We start from the raw sequence: 23,030 nt of genomic DNA on the forward strand, positions 1-23,030 counted from the left end.
ATGTTATCCGGGGATACGGTACCCTTTCTAACCTTTGTGCAATCACGTGCAATCCATACTGGGCCTAACACCGTCTGAGCCTGCCTCCTGAGACATATATTTTGAATGTGTACGCTATCCATACATGTTATCCGGGGATACGGTACCCTTTCTAACCTTTGTGCAATCACGTGCAATCCATACTGGGCCTAACACCGTCTGAGCCTGCCTCCTGAGACATATATTTTGAATGTGTACGCTATCCATACATGTTATCCGGGAATACGGTACCCTTTCTAACCTTTGTGCAATCACGTGCAATCCATACTGGGCCTAACACCGTCTGAGCCTGCCTCCTGAGACATATATTTTAAATGTGTACGCTATCCATACATGTTATCTGGGGATACGGTACCCTTTCTAACCTTTGTGCAATCACGTGTAATCCATACTGGGCGTGAGAACGGCTGGCGAGCTGTTAAGCAAGCTACAGCACCTTTGCACACGTAAGTTTTTCATTTTTTCAGGAATGACGGTTAGGCCTAATTCCGGAACTGCAGTTGACCTGCACTTACTGGGAAATCATTGTTCGCGGGTAATAATTGTAATCAGTGATCCCCATCACTAACGTTGTTCAGCGGGTTATCTGCACCTGTAAGCGACAAACGCTGGCCTTTTCAGTGTAGCGCACATGCAGCCACGGACATCTAAGGGCATGACACACCAGTTATTGGCCAATCTCATGTTCCAGAGCCTCACGTGTCCCTCTAGTAAGCCAGACTCGGACCGCGGGGCATGACGGAGTCTCGTTCGTTAACGGAATTAAGCTTGCAATGTGTGCATCTGTTCTGTAGCTGGCATGGTTGAGGTTTCCCAGGTGGAGTCGAATTTAACCGTAGGCTCCACTCCTGGTGGTGCCCTTCTGGACATTCCTTTAAGGTTCAGCTTTGCAACCATACTGCCCACGTAAAACAAACAATTTGCCTTCATGAACGCAGTTTGGAGGGTCATGACTCGTGGGAATAACGCCGCCCAATCAGTTAACCTGCTAGAGAGATCCTTCGTTGCTCCCAAGCATGACATCACACTCCCTAGGAGGAAGGTAATGCCACTGTGGCGACCGTACTCCTGGGGGCGACACAAGTACACTGATGCCCAGCCACTGCTCGATGAATCTGCTGGTACATTGACCCAGACCACTACATTCCCCTCGCACACTACACGGCCTGAATCTGACCCTGATGAAACTCAGGTTACCCTTCCCATATACAGTTCCATCTTACACGGTGACAAAGAGGAAGCTGCAGATGAAAGTGCAGGTTCGGCCCACCCGCCATCAGACACACCACCGTACTATCAGGGGCCCTGTGCCAGTGCCGTCGCCAACGAGTGGGCCCCCCCTGCTTGCTCAGGATCACAGCACTTGCAAGGTTGAAATACTGTGCAGTGAGATGGAAGATGGGGACGACGAGGAGTCCAGACTAGTACAGGGATTCCCTAGCGAGGAGACTTATTTCATTGTTTTCAATGTTGGGACAGCAATTTTTGGGGAGCACTATACTCTGGAGAATGATAGATGGGGCCCACCATACACTGGAACATTCCAAAGGTGGACATCAGACACTGGAGCAGCATTTACAGGGCCCATTATACACTAGAGCATTAGAAATGGGGCCCATTATGTTTGGAGCATTATTTGGGCCCATAAGACAGTGGAGCTTCATCCATGGGAACCAACATATACTGTAGCATTATGTGGAGCTCATCATATACTGTTTCAAACATTATATGGGACCAATGATTCTGTATGGAGAAATAGATGGGCCTCGTCATGAGATGTAAAAAGTGAAGTATTTTTCATTGTACTATACCGCTATTTCTCTGCCGTATCGGAGCATGATGAGTTTTGGTATGTGTTAAAGGGGCGCTCTTTCGCCCAGGGCACATGAAAACCTGGAGCCAGCCCCCCCCCACAACTTTAGCCAAATAACCCCCATTTTTCAGTGCGTAACTTGTATTATGAAGTTAATTAAGGTTGACAAGCTTAAGTAAGAAGAATTGATGCTTTTGGCATTCAAATGGGCACTGTAGGTGTGTTTCCTGTCCTCCTCTCACTGCCGACTTTTATTCCCCATTGACTTACATTGGGTTTCGTGTTTCGGGACGACCCCGACTTTTCCCTATAATCGGACGATCTTGCTCGACCCGACTTTTGGAAAAGTCGGGTTTCACGAAACGAAATGCGACCCTAAAAAACCAAAAGTCGCTCAACTCTAGTAATTACCAACTCCACAATGGCAAAATAGTACCCAAACAGCCTAAAATAGGACAGGGGGAATATGTAAAACACAAAGTCCCCTGTTGCTATGTTTACTATGCTAATTAGCCAGAAAACAGTTTCTTGTAGTAGATGTATGCTAAATTGCATCAAGACCATAATTGGTTCCACATACATAGGCAGTCAAATCTGCCAAAAGCTGCCAAGGGATAGCTATCCATGTATATGGTCATAATCTGCTAGCCCACATGTAAGTGAGCAGTACTGAGGGAGAACATATCTTTGGAGTGGAGAAACCTAGAGTGGCCAGGCAGTCCACGCGTCACCCCGACGCGCGTTTTGGAGGAAATCTCCTTCGTCAGGGGGCGAAGATTTTACTGCCTATGTTACACTAACTTTTACTCTAGAAGTTTTGTGCATATAAGATATATACGGCCAGGCCTTGTCCACGTGTCCTCTTGCACTGCTGCACTTTTGTTATTCCTGTACACTTGTTCCCCACTACCCGTCTTGTATTATTATTATTTTTCAATAAAGTATCTAATTTTACTCTTGACAATTGGATCCATTGGTCGTAATTTATGTGGTTTCCACATCCCTTTGCTATATATTATGTACGACTGATCCTATAACTATCCTATATTATCAGCTTATACTATACAGCATGCTGTTTTATACCTTTGCCTGTTTGTTCTATCTATCTATATAAATAGAAAAAACAGATAGCAGCACATACTTGAGCAGATTTTGGGTGCAATAGTTCCTGAGTAATGCGGTTGTCCAATGCAAAAATATAAATGAAAACAAATCAGGCAAAGACCGTGCTGTGAGGTCGAAACGTTGCACCACTTGGCGCTGGATTAAAGTTCACATTTTTCCTTTAACTGGAGTGCTGCCTGATTTTTTTTCCATCTATCTATCTATCTATCTATCTATCTAACATATATATATATATATATATATATATATGTGTGTGTGTATGTCACTGACAACTATATATATCTATTCTATCCCGTCAGTGTGATTTTACTGTATGCAGCACATGAATTGCTGCTTTTTCAAAGGACACTGGTGCATAGAAATCGGACAGGCCTTGCACGGTGCGAGTGCTGTGTGATTTTTTTCTCGCACCCATAGACTTGCATTGGTGAGTCTCATCCGAATCTCGGTGCCAATTGCAGACTGCTGTGATTTTACACACACGCTGAATACGCCTGATAAAATAAACGCTGATGGGAGCTGCCCCACAGATTAACACGGGGACGATGTTTTCTCACATAGCACTTGGCCGTATTCTACAGCCTTACAGAGAGAACCGATGCTCCACAGATCTGTGAAATGGCAATGAACAGACGCACGTCCCCTGCAGAATCAGATAGTGTAGGACACACCCATAGCTCTGTTTTTTGCTGCTACAGGAGGACCATTCCTTGTACGCAGTGGATTAGTGACACCTCCTAGTGCTCATGAGTTTGTAGCCAGTTCTTGGGTGGATGCAAACAAAATAATTCTATGAAGTAATTTGATCATTAGACACAGCATGTCTGAAACTCTTTACTAACACATCAGGAGGATAATGAGAATGTCAGATATTAAAAGTGAAGCACGCTTGGATTTTGTGTGGTAATATGCTATTTAAAAAAAAAAAAAGTCAGATGTGTGACTTGAACCCACGTTTTCTATTCCATAAACCAGTTGCTTAACCACTCAGCCTACATCTCAATAGCCTGTAAGAGACTCTTTTTCTTCCCTTATGAGATGAACCATGCAAGTACTGTATGCAAGTACTGTAGTGAGGTGTATCTGAAAAACATTTTGATTTTGATCTTTGACTGGTCAAGTGTCAGGTCTCAGACAAAAACATTTTGATGTTTGATGTTTGACTAGTCAAGTATCAGGTATCAAACTCATTCATTGAAATCACACAGCTAGGAGTTACACCACATGTTTACAGTCACATAAGCAAAAGAGAAGACAGTTGTATTCCAATTGATGGTATAGCACACTGGTTCAGTGAAGGTTTAGGAACTAGGGAACTATGAGTTCAAATCCCAGCAATGGAACATTTTTTTTTTTGTTATTATTTGAAACCAAAACTATGTGTGATGCAGATGCTTCACCCTTAGGCTAGAAATTATTTTATTAGAAATCAGGAGGATAATAAGAATGTTAGATATTGAAAGTGGAACATGATTGCAGTTCTTTTGTAACCTGCATAACTTTAAAAAAAATGTTATAGACATGGGACTTGAACTCAGAAAACACTCCACTCCTGAGACAACAGCCTTACCACTGTACTTTAAGCCTCAGCAAAAGAGTGCTTTGATTTTCTTTCCCTATGAAATGTATGCACACTCTCAATGATGTGAAAGATCATTTTGATTTTCATATTGACATATGACAGGTGACTTTTTCTACTCAAAGTGAAACATCTCTTTGATGAGTGAACAAAGTGACATCATAAAAAAAAATATAAAAGGACGTTAACATGGCTTAAACGCACATTTTCTATTCCATAAACCAGAAGCTTAACCACTCAGCCATTCACTCAACTGACAGCAAAAGTGTTCTTTGTCTTCCCTTATGTGATGACCCATTTAAGCACTGCATCTAAAAAACATTTTGATGTTTGATGAAGTCAAGTATCAGGTATCAGGTATCAGACAAAAAAATGTTGATGTTTGATGTTTGAATGAAGTCAAGTATGGGGTATCGGACAAAAAACTTTTTGATTTTGATGTTTGAATACACGGGCACCCTCTGGTGGTGCCGCACCCCATCTCCAGCACAGGCCGCAAAACACCATCTTTCCTGCTGGGTGTGACTGCACGGAGGTGGGTGGGCTGCAACCCCCAGTGCCACAGAGCTTCCCCCATTGTGATGTCACTGCTCTCCCAATGCGATAGCATCGGGCGCACATCTTGGATCATACAATTAGGTCCATATACTGTATATTTAAGCAGAGACAACATTTTTCTAATTTTGGTTCTAGACATTACCACAATAAATTTTAAACAAAACAATTCAGATGCAGTTTAAGTTCAGACTTTCAGCTTTTATTTGAGGGTATCCACATTAAAATTGGATGAAGGGTTTAGGAGTTTCAGCTCCTTAACATGTGCCACCCTGTTTTTAAAGGGACCAAAAGTAATTGGACAGAATAAATAATTGTAAATAAAAAGTTCATTTCTAGTACTTGGTTGAAAACCCTTTGTTGGCAATGACTGCCTGAAGTCTTGAACTCATGGACATCACTAGATGCTGTGTTTTCTCCTTTTTGATGCTCTGCCAGGCCTTCACTGCGGTGGTTTTCAGTTGCTGTTTGTTTGTGGGCCTTTCCGTCTGAAGTTTAGTCTTTAACAAGTGAAATGCATGCTCCATTGGTTTGAGATCAGGTGACTGACTTGGCCATTCAAGAATATTCCACTTCTTTGCTTTAATAAACTCCTGGGTTGCTTTGGCTTTATGTTTTGGGTCATTGTCCATCAGTAGTATGAAACGACGACCAATCAGTTTGGCTGCATTTGGCTGGATCTGAGCACACAGTATGGCTCTGAATACCTCAGAATTCATTCGGCTGCTTCTGTCTGTAAAAAACGCATATTCTTATATAAAATTCAGGACTTGTTACCAGATAAAAATGTAGTGGTTTATTTGGATTCTTCCATCAAAGAAAAGATTATTACAGAAAAGCATAAAAATAGGTGCATGATTATAAAGAGATTGTCCATTTGTTCATAGCAAAGCTTGTACCCTTCTTTCCCTGGGATCCCGCATGGCAAATGGCGTTCGTCTCTGTTAGGCTTCTCACGTAGTGATCAAGTTACATACCAGCTGTCCATTCAATGTCATGTCCGAGCAAGGATGACTCCTCAAGTCTGTCTCTCATGGTGGTGAAGGAAGGAGAGAGCGACCCCTAGAGTGAGCCATGAATTATATACTAAAAGCACGTGGTCTATCTATAATAATAAATGCCCTAACCAGCTTCCGGTTGTAACAACTTCCATCCAGTTGTAACCGGTGACGTCACCACACACACACGCACATGTTAACCCTCAACACACCACAGCGCCTCAACACACACTCCTCTCACCTTTCACCTCCACTCATGTCCACTCACTCTTTCACTCCACATACGTTCCTTTCTCTCACTCCGTTTCTCATACTCACACCGTCATCGTCGCTGCTCCGACATCTTCCTCCGCCGCCGCGATCCAGGATCCAGACGTTCTCCAGGCCGCCGACATGTTTTTGCGGGACGCCATCTTGGATGTCGTGAAGTCCCGCGAGATTCAAGATGGCGTCGCCGCAACAATATGTCGCTGGCGTGGACGACATCGGGATCCAAAAAGATGGCGTCGGCGAAATCTCGCGAGATTACGCCGACGCCATTTTGGATCCCGATGTCGCCCATGCCAGCGACATGTTGTTGCGGCGACGCCATCTTGAATATCGTGGGACTTCACGACATCCAAGATGGCGTCCCGCAAGAATATGTCGCTGGCGTGGGCGACATCGGGATCCAAAATGGCGTCGGCGTAATATCGCGAGATTTCGCCGACGCCATCTTTTTGGATCCCGATGTCGTCCACGCCAGCGACATGTTGTTGCGGCGACGCTATCTTGAATATCGTGAGATTTCACGAAATCCAAGATGGCGTCCCGCAAGAACATGTCGGCGGCCTGGAGAACGTCTGTATCCTGGATCGCGGCGGCGGAGGAAGATGTCGGGGCAGCGACAATGACGGTGTGAGTATGAGAAACGGAGTGAGAGAAAGGAACGTATGTGGAGTGAAAGAGTGAGTGGACATGAGTGGAGGTGAAAGGTGAGAGGAGTGTGTGTTGAGGCGGTGTGGTGTGTTGAGGGTTAACATGGCAAGAGGTGTTAACGACATCGGTGAAATCTCGCGAGATTTCGCCGACGCCATCTTGCATTCGTGAAATTGCGTCATTTACCTCACGCCGACTTGCTGTGCGGACGCTTGGCATTGCCTGTACCACCATAACTACTGCTGCCTTGGTCCTATGCCTGTTTACTGCCGGTGTCTAATTACTGGACCAATTTGCCTGTACCGCCATAACTACTGCTGCCTTGCTCCTCTGCCGGTGTCTAATTACAGGACCAATTTGCCTATACCGCCATAACTACTGCCTTTGTCCTCTGCCGGTGTCTAATTACAGGGCCAATTTGCCTATACTGCCATAACTACTGCTGCCTTTGTCCTCTGTCAGTGTCTAATTACAGGGCCAATTTGCCTCTATCGCCATAACTACTGCTGCTTTGGTCATCTGCCTGTTTACTGCCGGTGTCTAATTACAAGGCCAATTTGCCTCTACCGCCATAACTACTGCTGCCTTGCTCCTCTGCCGGTGTCTAATTACAGGGCTAATTTGCCTCTACCGCCATAACTACTGCTGCCTTGCTCCTCTGCCGGTGTCTAATTACAGGGCTAATTTGCCTCTACCGCCATAACTACTGCTACCTTGCTCCTCTGCCGGTGTCTAATTACAGGGCCAATTTGCCTCTACCGCCATAACTACTGCTGCATTGCTCCTCTGCTGGTGTCTAATTACAGTGCCAATTTGCCAATACCGCCATAACTACTGCTGCCTTGCTCCTCTGCCGGTGTCTAATTACAGGGCCAATTTGCCTCTACCGCCATAAGTACTGCTGCCTTGCTCCTCTGACTGTTCACTGCCTGTGTCTAATTACAGGGCCAATTTGCCTCTACCGCCATAACTACTGCTGCCTTGCTCCTCTGCCGGTGTCTAATTACAGGGCCAATTTGCCTCTACCGCCATAACTACTGCTGCCTTGCTCCTCTGCCGGTGTCTAATTACAGGGCCAATTTGCCTCTACCGCCATAACTACTGCTGCCTTGCTCCTCTGCCGGTGTCTAATTACAGGGCCAATTTGCCTTTACCGCCATAACTACTGCTGCCTTGCTCCTCTGCCGGTGTCTAATTACAGGGCCAATTTGCCTCTACCGCCATAACTACTGCTGCCTTGCTCCTCTGCCGGTGTCTAACTACAGGGCCAATTTGCCACTACCACTTCATAACTACTGCTGGGCAATTACAGGGTCAATTAGTATCTGTTTACTCTACAATACTCCAGGACGCCTTCTTCACTGCCAGATAACTGCCAAATAGACTCCTTTACCTGTGCCAACATGAGTCATAACAAAAAGTATGCCAATGCCAGTGAAAGGAAAGCAGCTTTAGCACTACAACAAAAACAATGCCGTGCTAATGAGACTCCTGAGGAAAAACACCATCGCCTTGAGAAGATTAAGGCTAATAAACGCCGTCGCCTCACACACGAATCCCCTAACTCTAAATCCATAAGATTGGCTGAAGAAGCCTCTGCACGCCGTCACCGCCGACAACAGACGGCCTCTTCCTCATCATTATTATTAGACTCACAACAGGATGCTTCCACATCAGCATGTGGAACAATTTACTGCTACACTTCATCCCATATGCCGTTCACTGACATAACTAATCAGCAATCTGTTTCTGCCCTATCAATACCACCATTCAATACCGATGCACAGTATGCCAATGCCAGTGAAAGGAAAGCAGCTTTAGCACTACGACAAAAACAACGCCGTGCTAATGAGACTCCTGAGGAAAAACAGCATCGACTTGACAAGATTAAGGCTTATAAACGCCGTCGTCTCACACACGAATCCCCTAACTCTAAATCTATTACATTGGCTGAAGAAGCCTCTACACGCCATCACCGCCAACAACAGACGGCTTCTTCCTCATCATTATTAGTAGACTCACAACAGGATGCTTCCACATCAGCATGTGGAACAAGTTACTACCACACTTCATCCAATATGCCGTTCACTGACATAACTAATCAGCAATCTGTTTCTGCCCTATCAATACCACCATTCAATACCAACGCACAGTTTCTTCACATACAAGCTGCAGTTAGACCGCAGAAAGTGCAACCAAGACAAATATACGTTGGTCTCAAAACTAGGCGCACCCCATCGGTTGGACATGCACTTCTACTACAACCTCACATTTTCACTAATGATGAAAATAGTATTACCGAACACAGCTGTGGTGACATGACCCATGTATGTGAGCATTGCGAAGCTTTGCATTTTGTAGCAGAGATACCTTCTGATAACAACTTTACGCTCTGCTGTCAGAAGGGTAAAGTCCATGTACCCATACTACAATATCCTGATGTCTTTACACGTTTGCTGAAAGGGCAAAGTGAATTTAGCAAAAATTTCATGGATAATATTCGAAGTATTAACAGTTCCTTTGCTTTTGCCTCCATGGGTGCAAATATTTCACCACCTCCTGGATATGGCCCATACTGTTTCCGCATACATGGCCAGATCTATCATAGAACTGGAACACTACATCCCTCAGATGACCAGCAACGCGCATTTGCCCAACTTTACATTCTCGATACCACTACCGCAAACGAACAACGCTTACGATGTAAAGAAAATCAAAAATGTCATCCTACATTGATGAACATTATTGCCCTTCAAATCCAAACTATTAATCCTTTTGTGGAAGCTTATCAAATGTTACGTGATGTGGAAGAACAAGAAAAAATTAAATCTCTACAAAACGGAACTGTCATGCCAAACATCACTATGGCTATTAAACAAGATCGTACTCAAGACCCTCGACGCTACAATAATCCCACTGTCAGTGAAGTAGCAGTCGTGTTTCAAAATGACAATGGTGAGCCACCTTTCAATAGAGACATATTAATTCATTTAAAACCTGATCCCCATAACCCTTTAGCTCCAAAAACACAACAAATTAGTATTCTCCATAGCAATTTGGATGCCCTCCTCTATCCAATATTTTTCCCTTATGGAGACCAAGGATGGCATGATGGACTCAAACAACAAGGCAAAAGTTCGAGGAGGATCACTCAACTCCAATACTATTGCTATATGTTATCTGTCAGAAATTACTTTAATCCACTCCTCAATGGTGGTAAGCTAACACAGCAATATTTAGTAGATGCTTATGTCAAAATCGAAGCTAATCACCTACATTACATCCGCAAACACCAAAAAGATTTAAAAGTGGAGGATTACTGCCTCCTTCAAGAACATCTACTCAAAAAATCGGTTCAAAAGGGCATCCCTATTGGGAAAACCGTCATTTTACCATCTTCTTTTGAAGGCAGTCCAAGAAACATGCAGCAGCGCTACCAGGATGCTATGGCTATTGTTACAAAGTATGGTCGACCAGATCTATTTATCACCATGACATGTAATCCTAAGTGGAATGAGATTACTGCACATTTAGAACCATGGCAGCGTGTTGAACACAGACCAGACTTGGTTGCACGTGTCTTTAAAATTAAACTGGAATCCCTCTTAAAAGACATTAGTAGTGGATTATTTGGAAACGTCACTGCAATGGTCCATGTCATTGAATTTCAGAAGCGTGGTCTCCCACACGCTCATATTTTAATTATTCTTGACAGCCTGTCTAAATTACGGACTGAGGCGGACATAGACAATATAGTCTGGGCTGAAATACCTGATGAAACAATCTACCCTCAGCTCCATAACATTGTTCTTCAACACATGATTCATGGTCCCTGTGGAGAACACAATCCTAATTCTCCCTGTATGGATCTTGGAAAGTGTAGCAAAGGTTTCCCAAAACAAAACCAACCATATACCATCAAAGAAAAGGATGGCTATCCCACTTACCGCAGACCCATTGGCAAAACATATGAACACCATTCTAAGACGATTGACAATTCATGGGTAGTTCCATATAACCCATTTTTACTCACCAAATACAAGTGCCATATTAATGTAGAAATATGTGCTTCCATTCAAAGTGTAAAATATTTATTTAAATACGTTTACAAAGGACATGACAAAGCCAACCTTGAAATTTCACAAAATAACATCCAACATGATGAAACACACCAATTTACGGATACCAGATATGTTAGTGCACCTGAGGCTGCATGGCGGATATTTGCTTTTCCTATGCATAAACAATCTCATGCCATCATTCGCCTAGCCGTACATCTGCCTAATTCTCAACCACTCTATTTTCATGAGAATGACTCTGCAGACAACATCCATCAAAAGCTCAATTCCAATTCTACACTTATGGCGTATTTCAACCTTAATAAGATCGACCACAATGCACATAACTATTTCTACCGCGAAATTCCAGAACACTACGTTTGGAAACAAGGCACATGGGAACAAAGAAAACGAGGGGGTCTCACAGTTATTGGAAGAATGTATACTGTTAGTGTGAAAGACCAAGAACGCTATTATTTACGTTTGTTGTTACTGCATGTAAAAGCTGCTACCAGTTTTGACAGCATTAAAACCGTCAATGGAGTTATGCATGAAACTTTTAAGGATGCTGCGTTAGCACTTGGATTATTATTCGATGATAGCATCTGGAGACATACTTTAACAGATGCTTGCATTCTTAACATGCCTTCCCAACTTAGAAACATGTTTGCTTATATCTGTATTTTTGGCCCCCCCCAGTAATCCACTTGAATTGTGGAATGAATTTAAGGACCATTTTTTACAAGACTATTGTCATACATACCACAGCAACACTGAAGAGTGTATCGATTGTGAAGGATATGCTATGAAAGATGTCCAAGATGTCCTCATAGTCCATGGAAAAACTTTTGCTGCTTATAATTTACCACTCCCAGCAAAAAATATTAAACAACTCCTTAAACAATATGATAAGGATTATGAGTTAAAAAAAGCTGCAGAGATGAAAGAAACTCTTAATCAGGAGCAACTTTTTGCCTATGATGTCATTACTGAAGCTTTACAAAATAGCAGTTTAATACCAAAGTGCTTTTTTCTCGATGGACCTGGTGGCAGTGGAAAGACCTACCTATACCATCTACTTACACATCATTTAAGAGGACAAGGAGAAATTGTGTCACCTGCAGCAACTACAGGAATAGCATCTAACTTGATACAAGGAGGCCGAACAATCCACTCTCTATATGGCATACCTATTCCGATCAACGAAACATCTGTTTCCAGGATTAAAAACGATACAAATGCAGGAAAACATTTACAGAGTAGAAAACTTTTTATTATTGATGAGTGCACTATGGTCCAAAAACATGCATTGAATGTGATAGATAGACTTCTACGTGTCATCATGACAACAAATGTTGCTGAAAAAAATAAAACACCATTTGGAGGTAAAGTTATTGTTCTTGGAGGAGAGTTCAGACAATGTCTTCCCGTCATCGCTCATGGAACAAGAATAGACATTGTAGATTCCTGCATTAAATATTCAGAACATTGGCAACATTTTACCAGACTACCGCTAATTAGCAACATGCGCTCCACTGATCCTGAATACAGCACTTGGTTGCTTAAACTTGGAAATGGTGAGCTGTCTAATGAACATACCCTTGGAGAGGATGTCATTGAAATTCCTCCAGACATGCTTTGCACTGGCTCTATAGTAACCGAGATCTTTGGAGACCATATTTGCATTGATGTTAATGACCAACAAAGCCTCAACACTGCTGCATCACATGCTATACTATGTCTGAAAAATGATGACGTCGATTTTCTGAACTGTAAAGTAATGGATCGCATTAGTGGTGATTATACTGTATATACAAGTGATGATTCTGTCGATGCTGATGAGGCAGAGGAATGTGAAAACTACCCAGTTGAATTTTTAAACTCTCTGACACCATCAGGAATGCCATCACATCTCTTAAAACTTAAAATTGGCACCATTGTGATGCTATTAAGAAACCTAAACACCAAGAAAGGTCTCTGCAATGGCACTCGCCTCATTGTCATTGCCTTACTCCGCAACATCATACAGGCTAAAGTGATTACTGCTCAGCTGAAGGAGACATTGTGTTTATTCCACGCATCGATTTGTGTCCTTCAGAAACTGGGTTACCTTTTAAATTAAAACGTCGACAGTTTCCTCTAAAACCTGCTTTTGCTATGACCATTAACAAATCCCAAGGACAGACCCTCAATCGAGTTGGAATTTTTTTGCCCGAACCTGTATTTGCCCATGGACAATTGTATGTTGCATTCTCCCGAGTAAAGCAACGCAGCAACGTTAGGGTCAAAGTGGTGGATACACCACTTCAAGGACAATTGCTACCTAATAGCCCAAAAATCTTCACTAGAAATGTCGTTTACAAAAATGTCTTACTTTAAACTATTTAAGTTGGTCCTAGAATGGATAGATACAGTATATAGATATATAAATAATAGCTACATTCTAAATAGATATAGATAATAGACTTCTAAGACTTCTATACATAGCTTGATATATGTTATATATATAAATATTTTAAGCAGATAGATATATCTTACACTAATTATCTCTTTCACATATATGTCATAGACATATTTAAATCCATAAAAATATACATAGGTATAGGTATATATAGATTAAAAAAAAAAAGGCAAAAACAAAAAAAATTTAGGCAAACATACGTAGATTTCAACTACATACCTAACACATACCTACATAACTTAGGTAATAATAATTAATTTTTTATTTATTAATAGAGTACTATTATTTCAATAGCACTTTACATACATCAGTAATACTGTCCTTCTTGAGGCTCACTATGTTAATATCTTATCCACATAAAAACATAGGTGTGATACATCTATCTACAATAATAAATGCGCTAAGCAGCTTCCGGGTTGTAACAACTTCCGTCCAGTTGTAACTGGTGATGTCACAGCACACCTCTTGCCATGTTAACCCTCAACACACCACTCCTCCTCAACACACACTCCTGTCACCTTTCACTATCTCCACTAACGTCCAGTTGCAGGATTTTAGAATACTCAAGATGGCGTGGCCGCAAGAACATGTCGCCGGCGTGGATAACGTCGGGATTTAGGATGGCGCCGGTGGAAGAAGATGTCGGGGATCGTGGAGCAGCGATGATGACGGTGTGAGTATGAGAGACGGAGTGAGAGAAAGGGTCGCATGTGGAGTGAAAGAGTGAGTGGAGATGGTGAAAGGTGAGAGGAGTGTGTGTTGAGGCGGTGTGGTGTGTTCAGGAGGAGTGTGTGTTGAGGGTTCACATGGCAAGAGATGTGTCACTATCCTCCCGATGCGATAGCATCGGGCATTAATCTACTATAATAAATGCGCTAAGCAGCTTCCAGGTTGTAACAACTTCCGTCCAGTTGTAACTGGTGACGTCACAGCACACCTCTTGCCATGTTAACACTCAACACACCACTCCTCAACACACACTCCTCTCACCTTTCACTATCTCCACTAATGTCCACTCGCAGGATTTGAGAATACTCAAGATGGCGTGGCCGCAAGAACATGTCGCCGGCGTGGACAACGTCGGGATCAAGGATGGCGCCGGTGGAAGAAGATGTCAGGGAACGTGGAGCAGCGATGATGACGGTGTGATTATGAGAGACGGAGTGAGAGAAAGGGTCGTATGTGGAGTGAAAGAGTGAGTGGACGTGAGTGGAGATGGTGAAAGGTGAGAGGAGTGTGTGTTGAGGCGGTGTGGTGTGTTGAGGAGGACTGTGTGTTGAGGGTTCACATGGCAAGAGGTGTGTCACTATCCTCCTGATGCGATAGCATCGGGCCTTAATCTACTATAATAAATGCGCTAAGCAGCTTCCGGGTTGTAACAACTTCCGTCCAGTTGTAACCGGTGATGTCACAGCACACCTCTTGCCATGTTAACCCTCAACACACCACTCCTCAACACACACTCCTCTCACCTTTCACTATCTCCACTAATGTCCACTCGCAGGATTTCAGAATACTCAAGATGGCATGGCCGCAAGAACATGTCGCCGGCGTGGACAATGTCGGGATCCAGGATGGCGCCGCGGAAGAAGATGTCGGGGATCGTGGAACAGCGACGATGACGGTGTGAGTATGAGAGACAGAGTGAGAGAAAGGGTCGTATGTGGAGTGAAAGAGTGAGTGGACGTGAGTGGAGATGGTGAAAGGTGAGAGGAATGTGTGTTGAGGCGGTGTGGTGTGTTGAGGAGGTGTGTGTGTATTGAGGGTTAACATGGCAAGAGGTGTGTCACTATCCTCTCGATGCGATAGCATCGGGCCTTAATCTACTATAATAAATGCGCTAAGCAGCTTCCGGGTTGTAACAACTTCCGTCCAGTTGTAACTGGTGACGTCACAGCACACCTCTTGCCATGTTAACCCTCAACACACCACTCCTCAACACACACTCCTCTCACCTTTCACTATCTCCACTAATGTCCACTCGCACGATTTCAGAATACTCAAGATGGCATGGCCGCAAGAACATGTCGCCGGCGTGGACAACGTCGGGATCCAGGATGGCGCCGGCGGAAGAAGATGTCGGGGATCATGGAGCAGCGACGATGACAGTGTGAGTATGAGAGACGGAGTGAGAGAAAGGGTCGTATGTGGAGTGAAAGAGTGAGTGGATGTGAGTGGAGATGGTGAAAGGTGAGAGGAGTGTATGTTGAGGAGGTGTGTGTGTATTGAGGGTTATCATGGCAAGAGGTGTGTCACTATCCTCTCGATGCGATAGCATCGGGCCTTAATCTAGTATATATATATATGGAAATGACATTTACCATGCGCTAAACTTACAAAAATAACACATGCAGTGTCAGCTGAAGGCACTGTTCAGTACAGAATTGTAATAAGAAATACATATCCAAATTATTAATATTTAACAATTCCCCCTTTTGATGGTGAAAGACATTAATTGGAGCCCTCAAAATATGAGATCTTCTTTCTTCTTTTCTTCTTCTTTGACAAAATAATTTAATATCAATACCATCAGATTATTGTTATACGTACTCAATGACATAATTGATGTGAATTCATGTTATGGTAAGCCGTGAACAATATTTATGTAAAATATGTATAATTAATATGTATAATTATACTTCCCTAAATCTAAATTGAAGCATCTCAGGTCTAGTCATCATCATCTGATGTCATCTGGTCTTCATTTTGATGTCTTCTGTCTTCTTCTTGATTCTTTTAAAGCACAGTTTTTTCCTTATAATTCCTTTGAGATAGCTTATAGATGTTGTAGGAATCGTGTGTCATGAACATCAACAAGAAAAAAAGAAAATAAGCTATGAAATGGGGGATCACCACAGAACACATGATTGACTTAAAGAGAGGCAATTTTATTAACACATATACACCACAGACACTATAAAAACATTAAAAAGTCACACATGTGACATAGCAAACAAAAGCTCATAATAGAGCACCCACCCTATAGCTGCACCCCACAATAACAGGTGATCGAATACCAGCTCATATATACAGCATACCACCAAATATCTGAATATGATTGATGCCTCAAATGTGGGAGAAAATAACTCCTATACTTACTTAAAGACTTGAAAAGGCACCTAGGAGATCATAGATATGCATAAGGGCTGATCACCCTAGCCAAAAAATCCCTATAATGGCAATCATACAAAAACATGCAATGTTAATATGACCCAGCGCCAGCAGCATGGACTAAAATAAAAAAGTCCATACTCTGTGCATGAAACCTGGAACACTGGCGTCAAATGGCATAACCTGTGTGGGGTGGAAGCAGGGGGGAAGAAGATACCCGACGCGTGTCGCCACCTACAGTGGCTTCGTCAGGGGTAGTGAGTGTGGCCTGAACGATTCTTTATATATGTAATAGAATTTCAATCATGGAGCTCAGCTGCATCACTTACCGGGTTGGTTTCATTTTGCCGACAATACTGCGCATGCGCTGGCGTTTGCTAACAGGAAGAGCATCATAGCCCTCATTAACCATGGAGGCCGGATTACTTTCAAGTTACCGGTAGGAATCGTGTGTCATGTGTCAAATCAAAGTCCGTAAATTCAAATGTTGATAAGAAAACAAAGTCCATAGATGAAATGTAGCTTTAATATCTGTGCAGTGTCACCTTTAAAAAAACCTGGACTTACATTGGCTCGCCTTGGATATTTCTGGAATCCTTCATCGGCACTGGTCTTTGAACAGGTGTGACATCTTTGGTCAGCAAAGCAAGGGTTAAAATGACTCTTCCTTACTAAACATAGCACCATAACCAGTCCTTTAGTCCTAATGCACAGGACACATGTCAGGGTTGTAGCTTCATGACAATTACCTTATTGTTCACCAGCCTTCATTGAAGCTTTACAGGTGATAGGAAACCACTGGAACTTGATAAGAACGTGATAACACAGTTCATCTCAGCACTGTAGGATCATCATCCTCTGGTTGTCAGGTTAGACACTTTAATTGTGACTGTCAGTGGTGGAAATTGCATTTGTAATTAACACTGTCTATTACTCAGAAATCATAGCTTTATTACCTTCTGGGACTTCTGGATAGCATTTTTCTTCTTGCAACTGATAAGAATCAATTGAATTTAGAAATATGAAAAGTCTTTATTAACGTAATTTCACTATCTTGCTTGAAGTCTTCGTTCCCTATTCCATACCAAATCTTGTAATTTTCCTAACCCATAATATCACAGCGTACCATAGCAATCAGTAAAAACTATATAATTATTATCAGAATTTGTACCATATATGCGAATTTCAATGTTTGAAATAATAAAACCATAATAAGTGATAATACATTATTAACCATATTTTTTCATGTGATAGAACATTTTTTTATGTCATAGGTGTAATTACCTTTTTCAACCCATAGGTGTCAGTGTGTTTTATGTAACAAGTGTTTTCATCTTTATTATTCAACTTTATTAATAGAATATATTCATTATACCAGTAATATGTAAGAATGTATAGCCATGAACCAAAATAAGAACATATGAGTGAGCGAATGAATGAATGAATGGATGAATGAAAGAATTGTTGCATATAACTCAGAATTGAAACATTTTCCTTTGTAATGGAACCATATCATCGCTATATTTAATGAAGCAATATTCTCATAGTAGTTGTTACTTTATTAAAAATTGATGGTTTTTTTTCTTGATTGACAGAAAAAATAAAAATTTAAGAATTAAAATAAAAATAGAATAAAAATTGAGGATGAAAAATAAAAATAAGAATAAAAATAAGGCCTTTATGTTGATACCAAATGCAGAGTAATTATGTCCTCAGTAGCATATACCCTTAATATTTCCATGATCTGGAATATTTCATAATTGTCATAAACTTGTGTTACCAAAATATTCAAATTATGCAGCTTTGCATGTATTACTCTTCTTAGTGTAAAGAAATGACTCTTTATAATACTCAATGTTATTATACCCAATACTTATACCATTGTACCTACACATTTTCCCCCTTAATACCGAAAAATATTGTTTCATGAAATAATTCATTTATCAAAACCAAAATTAAAAATAATTAATTTATAAATTGTGTAAATTTTATACTTGCTTATACAATTATTTGTCTGAAGATGTGTAACCATTAAAATTAATTTAAATATCATAAAATTATCCTTTGGAAAAATTAATTTAAATGTAGATTTTCTTCATAAACCATTTTGATGTGCGATTGCACTTATTAACAAATATTCTAATAATTTAACTGATCTGCATATTTCTCCTAAAGACAATTTTTTTTTCATACAGAATACCGAGGCCTTTCATACATCACACGTATCACATTACTCGCTTAGGCCTCTTTCACACATCAGGTTTTCTGCTTCAGGCGAGATCCGGCGCTTTTGACTAAAACCGGATCCGTCGAAATGCAATGCCGGATCCGGTTTCCCCCCCATTGACTTGCATTAGAGCCGGATCGAGCCGGATGGCCATGCGTTTCATCCGATTTTCGCCGGATCCGGCAATGTGACGCGATCCGGCGTCTGGAAAAAACGGTGACTGTAACATTTTTTGTATCCGTCGAAAAAGGCGGACACGCCGGATCCGGCGTGTCCGGCTTTTTCATACAATGAAAGCCTATGAGCGCCGCAATGCGCCGGATCCGGTTTCTTTGGTCTGAGCATGCTCAGTAGCTCTGCCCACAGGACATATATAAAAGCAAGACAATGGGACCCTCAGCCACACCCAACATGCCACCCAAGCCAAGAACCAGGAGCAGGAGAAGGCAGCAGACATCTGCAGCAGCAGCACCATCAGCACCACCCCAAATGGAGCAGCATGCTGAACAGCGGGAGGGGAGTCCAGCAGCAGATGAGAGACGGTAATATCAAATCCCCCATTCCTCCAAACTAGGGCTATGGAATATCAAGATATTCATTGGCCCTTTGTTTCTCTTTATTCAACAGCCGCCCAATAGATGCAGCAGCAGCAGCAATGGCAGCAGCAGAAACACCACCCACAGCCATGGAGTCTGGCCATGAGGAAGACAGCACATCTTCAGGGAGCCCTCCCTCGCATCGTCAGCGTTTGACGGTAAGTTTTTATTTCCAAAATCCATCATCTCTGTAATATATGTGTATTCATTGCCTTTTATTTCAAAACAGGAATCACAAGATGAAGAGGAGCTCCCAGAAGAAGAAGGAAGGGGTGGACAGACACTTGGAGTGGGCTCACAATTGGTAAGTTTTTTGCATCAAACGCAGAAACACAACATCACACTAAAACAACACATATAAAACAATGTTCTGCAGACCACACACAGCAAACAAATGCCTACATCCAAAGACATAACATTTTTTGTTTTCTTCTCTAGTCTTCCCAATCTGGTGCTCGGCCAAGAGGTCCTCGCAGTGCCTCCCAGGGTCGTCGGCGACAGCAACGCGGCGGTCACCAGCGTGTAAGTATAAATATTTTTGCTTTGTTTTTTTTGCACTTTTTATTTCATTTCTTTTGTGGAGCCTAATTATGTTATTTTTGTCTTTTTCTTTAACAGCCTTCACAGCGTGCTCCCGACTCTGACGGTGAGGATGGAGGGATTGATGTGGACCGCCTCATCGATCTCGTCAGAGAAAGGGAGCCGCTCTGGAATATGGCTGACTGACGCCACGCTGACCTGATCGTTACCTGACGACTCTGGGAGGAAATCTTTTCGCTCCTTGTGGACCGCTGGGAGGACCTCGAAGCTCGGGCCCAGATTAAAGAGCGTAAGTATATACAGTACCGTTTGCTTGATTTAAACCAGTGTTTCCCGAACTCCAGTCCTCGTGGTCCCCACGGATCATGTGTTCAGGATTTCTATTTACTTTGGAAATCCTGAAAACATGACCCCTGGGGACCATGAGGACTGGAGATTGGGAAACACTGATGTTGTATACTAACCACTTTGTCCTTTCTCGTTTCAGGGGACAGAATTGTGAAGCGGTGGCGGTCTGTGAGGGATCGTTTCAAGAAGGAGTTCAATAAAGAGATGCGGGCCCCGAGTGGATCTGGAGGACGCAGGAGCAAGTACAAGTACGCACGAGCCCTGTCATTCCTCCGGGAGACAATGCTCACCAGAAGGTAAATATTACACACCACATGTGACAAAAAAATGTTTAGATGTAACTTTTTTTTTTCAGCCAGGGCCATACCATGTCACTATTTTAATTGTTTTTTTTTCTCTTTATTCCACAGCACGGTGAGCAGCACTCGGGAGCCTGCACGATTGGACCCTTCTGAGGCGATCCCTGAGGAGACCGGCACCGAGGGACACTTCGACCGCCCCGGTACATCTGCACCTTCCCAGCCTTCCCACACATTCGACCCATCTGTCCCATCCACCAGCACAGGAGCATCGTGGCCGCCTACATTACATGAAGCTGCTGGTGAGGAGATTGCTTTCCATTTACCCCACCCTTCTGCCCCTGCCACCTCTAGTACACCTGCGGGTACTGGGCGGCAGCGGCAGAGGGGTCAGGAAAAGACTTATGCGCCAGAGTTCTTGCATCTGAATGCATCTTTCCAGAACTGTCTAAAAGTCTTGTCAGAGCAAATCTCCGCAGGCTATCAGCAGATCAACTCCAGCATTCTGGAGGTGAAGACACTTCTGCAAACCATGCATTCAGAAGCAAGATCTTCGCCAAACCACACCTTTTTCAGGTCTGTTGTGGAGCGCATGGAAACGCTCTCTCCTGCCCAGCAGATGCATGTAATGCATTCATGCCACGCTGCTCTCCAGCAAGTTACCTCCCAACCTCCTCCTCCCACCACAGTAGTTCCTCCACCTGCACCCCCTCCAGCCACTTTCCATCCTCCCCCTCCTATTACATCTACACCCCCTCCAGCCACTTTCCATCCTCCCCCTCCTATTACATACCATCCACCTCCCCAGCACCATCCACCTCCCCAGTACCAGCAACCTCCCCAGTACCTGCAAACTCCCCAGTACCTGCAAACTCCCCAGTACCAGACATCTCCCCACTTCCAGCAACCTGCCCCGTACCAGACATCTCCCCACTTCCAGCAACCTGCCCCGTACCAGACATCTCCCCACATCCAGCAACCTGCCCCGTACCAGACATCTCCCCACTTCCAGCAACCTGCCCCGTACCAGACATCTCCCCACTTCCAGCAACCTGCCCCGTACCAAACTCCTTCCCCATACAACTTGCCATCAACATCATCTGCTCCTACAGTCCCTGCCCAACCCTCCACTCCACCACCCACCACCTCTTCTGCTTCCCACATGTCCACCCATTCTGTAGTTTTTTCCACACCTTCACCTCTAACTGTTCCTTCCCCACCACGATCCCAGTCCTCTCTCCACACTCCCAGTGTCGAAGTGTCCCGCAGCCCCTCCAGCAGTATTTCCACCACACACTACACAGATTTATAATGTGTGTATTTAAATAAAAATGACCAGTTTTATGGTTTCAAAGCTTTATTAAACAAGTTTATTAAAATTTTAAAAAAGTTTACTAAAAAAAACATTTTTCAATAAAAGTTAAATTATTTTACACTGGTTGTCTGTCATTTCTTTCTGCGGCGAAAAAGGTTAAATACAGGGTATTTAAAAGGTGAAATGGTATTCAAAACTAGGTATATAACTGTGGGTAAATTTTAGCTTTTTGCCACAGTTGTGTTCCTGGTTGTGTTTGAAGCAAAGTATTTCACCTAAAAAGTTGTGTTTATTGTTGGTGATTTCCTAACAATGTACACAACTTTTGTTAAAAGGTGAAATACTTTGCATAAAACACAACCAGGTACACACCTGTGGCCTAAAGCTAAAAATAGAGACCATGACAAGATAGCCAACTTTGGTTGGCAAAGGTATATACTGTTGGTACAGAAGGTACACAAGTTTGGTTAGGGCACAAATCTTTCAAACTCTGTCATCCTGCCAGTGTACTCTGCCTTGAGGTGACATAAAGTATAGTGCAAAATTGTCCCTCATTACTGAAACCGTCACAGAACTTCTAGTGGTAATGTCCTGGTAATCTTGCAAGGTGGTTTCTTCAGAGGTGTCCTCAATGGAAATGGGTTCCTTGCAGATAACAAAATTGTGGAGTACCACGCACGCTTTGATCACCTCGTCCACAGTTTCTGTCTTGAGGTTGATCGCAGTCAATAGGACCCGCCATTTGGCTGTCAGAATACCAAAGGTACATTCAACCATTCTTCCTGCTCTTGTGAGGCGGTAATTAAAAATGCGTTTTGGTCTTGTCAATCCTCTGCTAGAGTACGGTTTCAAAAGGTGTTCTGACAGCTGGAAGGCTTCATCCCCTACACAGACAAATGGCATAGGTGGACCAGATGTTTGTGGCAGCGGTCTAGGGGGTGGGAACTGGAAGGTGTTTCCATACAGTTTACGCCCCATGGCAGACAGTTTGAAAACTTGAGAGTCATTGGAGCGGCCATAGGCCCCAATATCAACAGCAATAAATTTG

The sequence above is a fragment of the Dendrobates tinctorius genome, unplaced genomic scaffold (assembly GCF_039654945.1).
Source record: "Dendrobates tinctorius isolate UK_male_01 unplaced genomic scaffold, ASM3965494v1 ptg000184l, whole genome shotgun sequence".
Taxonomy (NCBI): domain Eukaryota; kingdom Metazoa; phylum Chordata; class Amphibia; order Anura; family Dendrobatidae; genus Dendrobates; species Dendrobates tinctorius.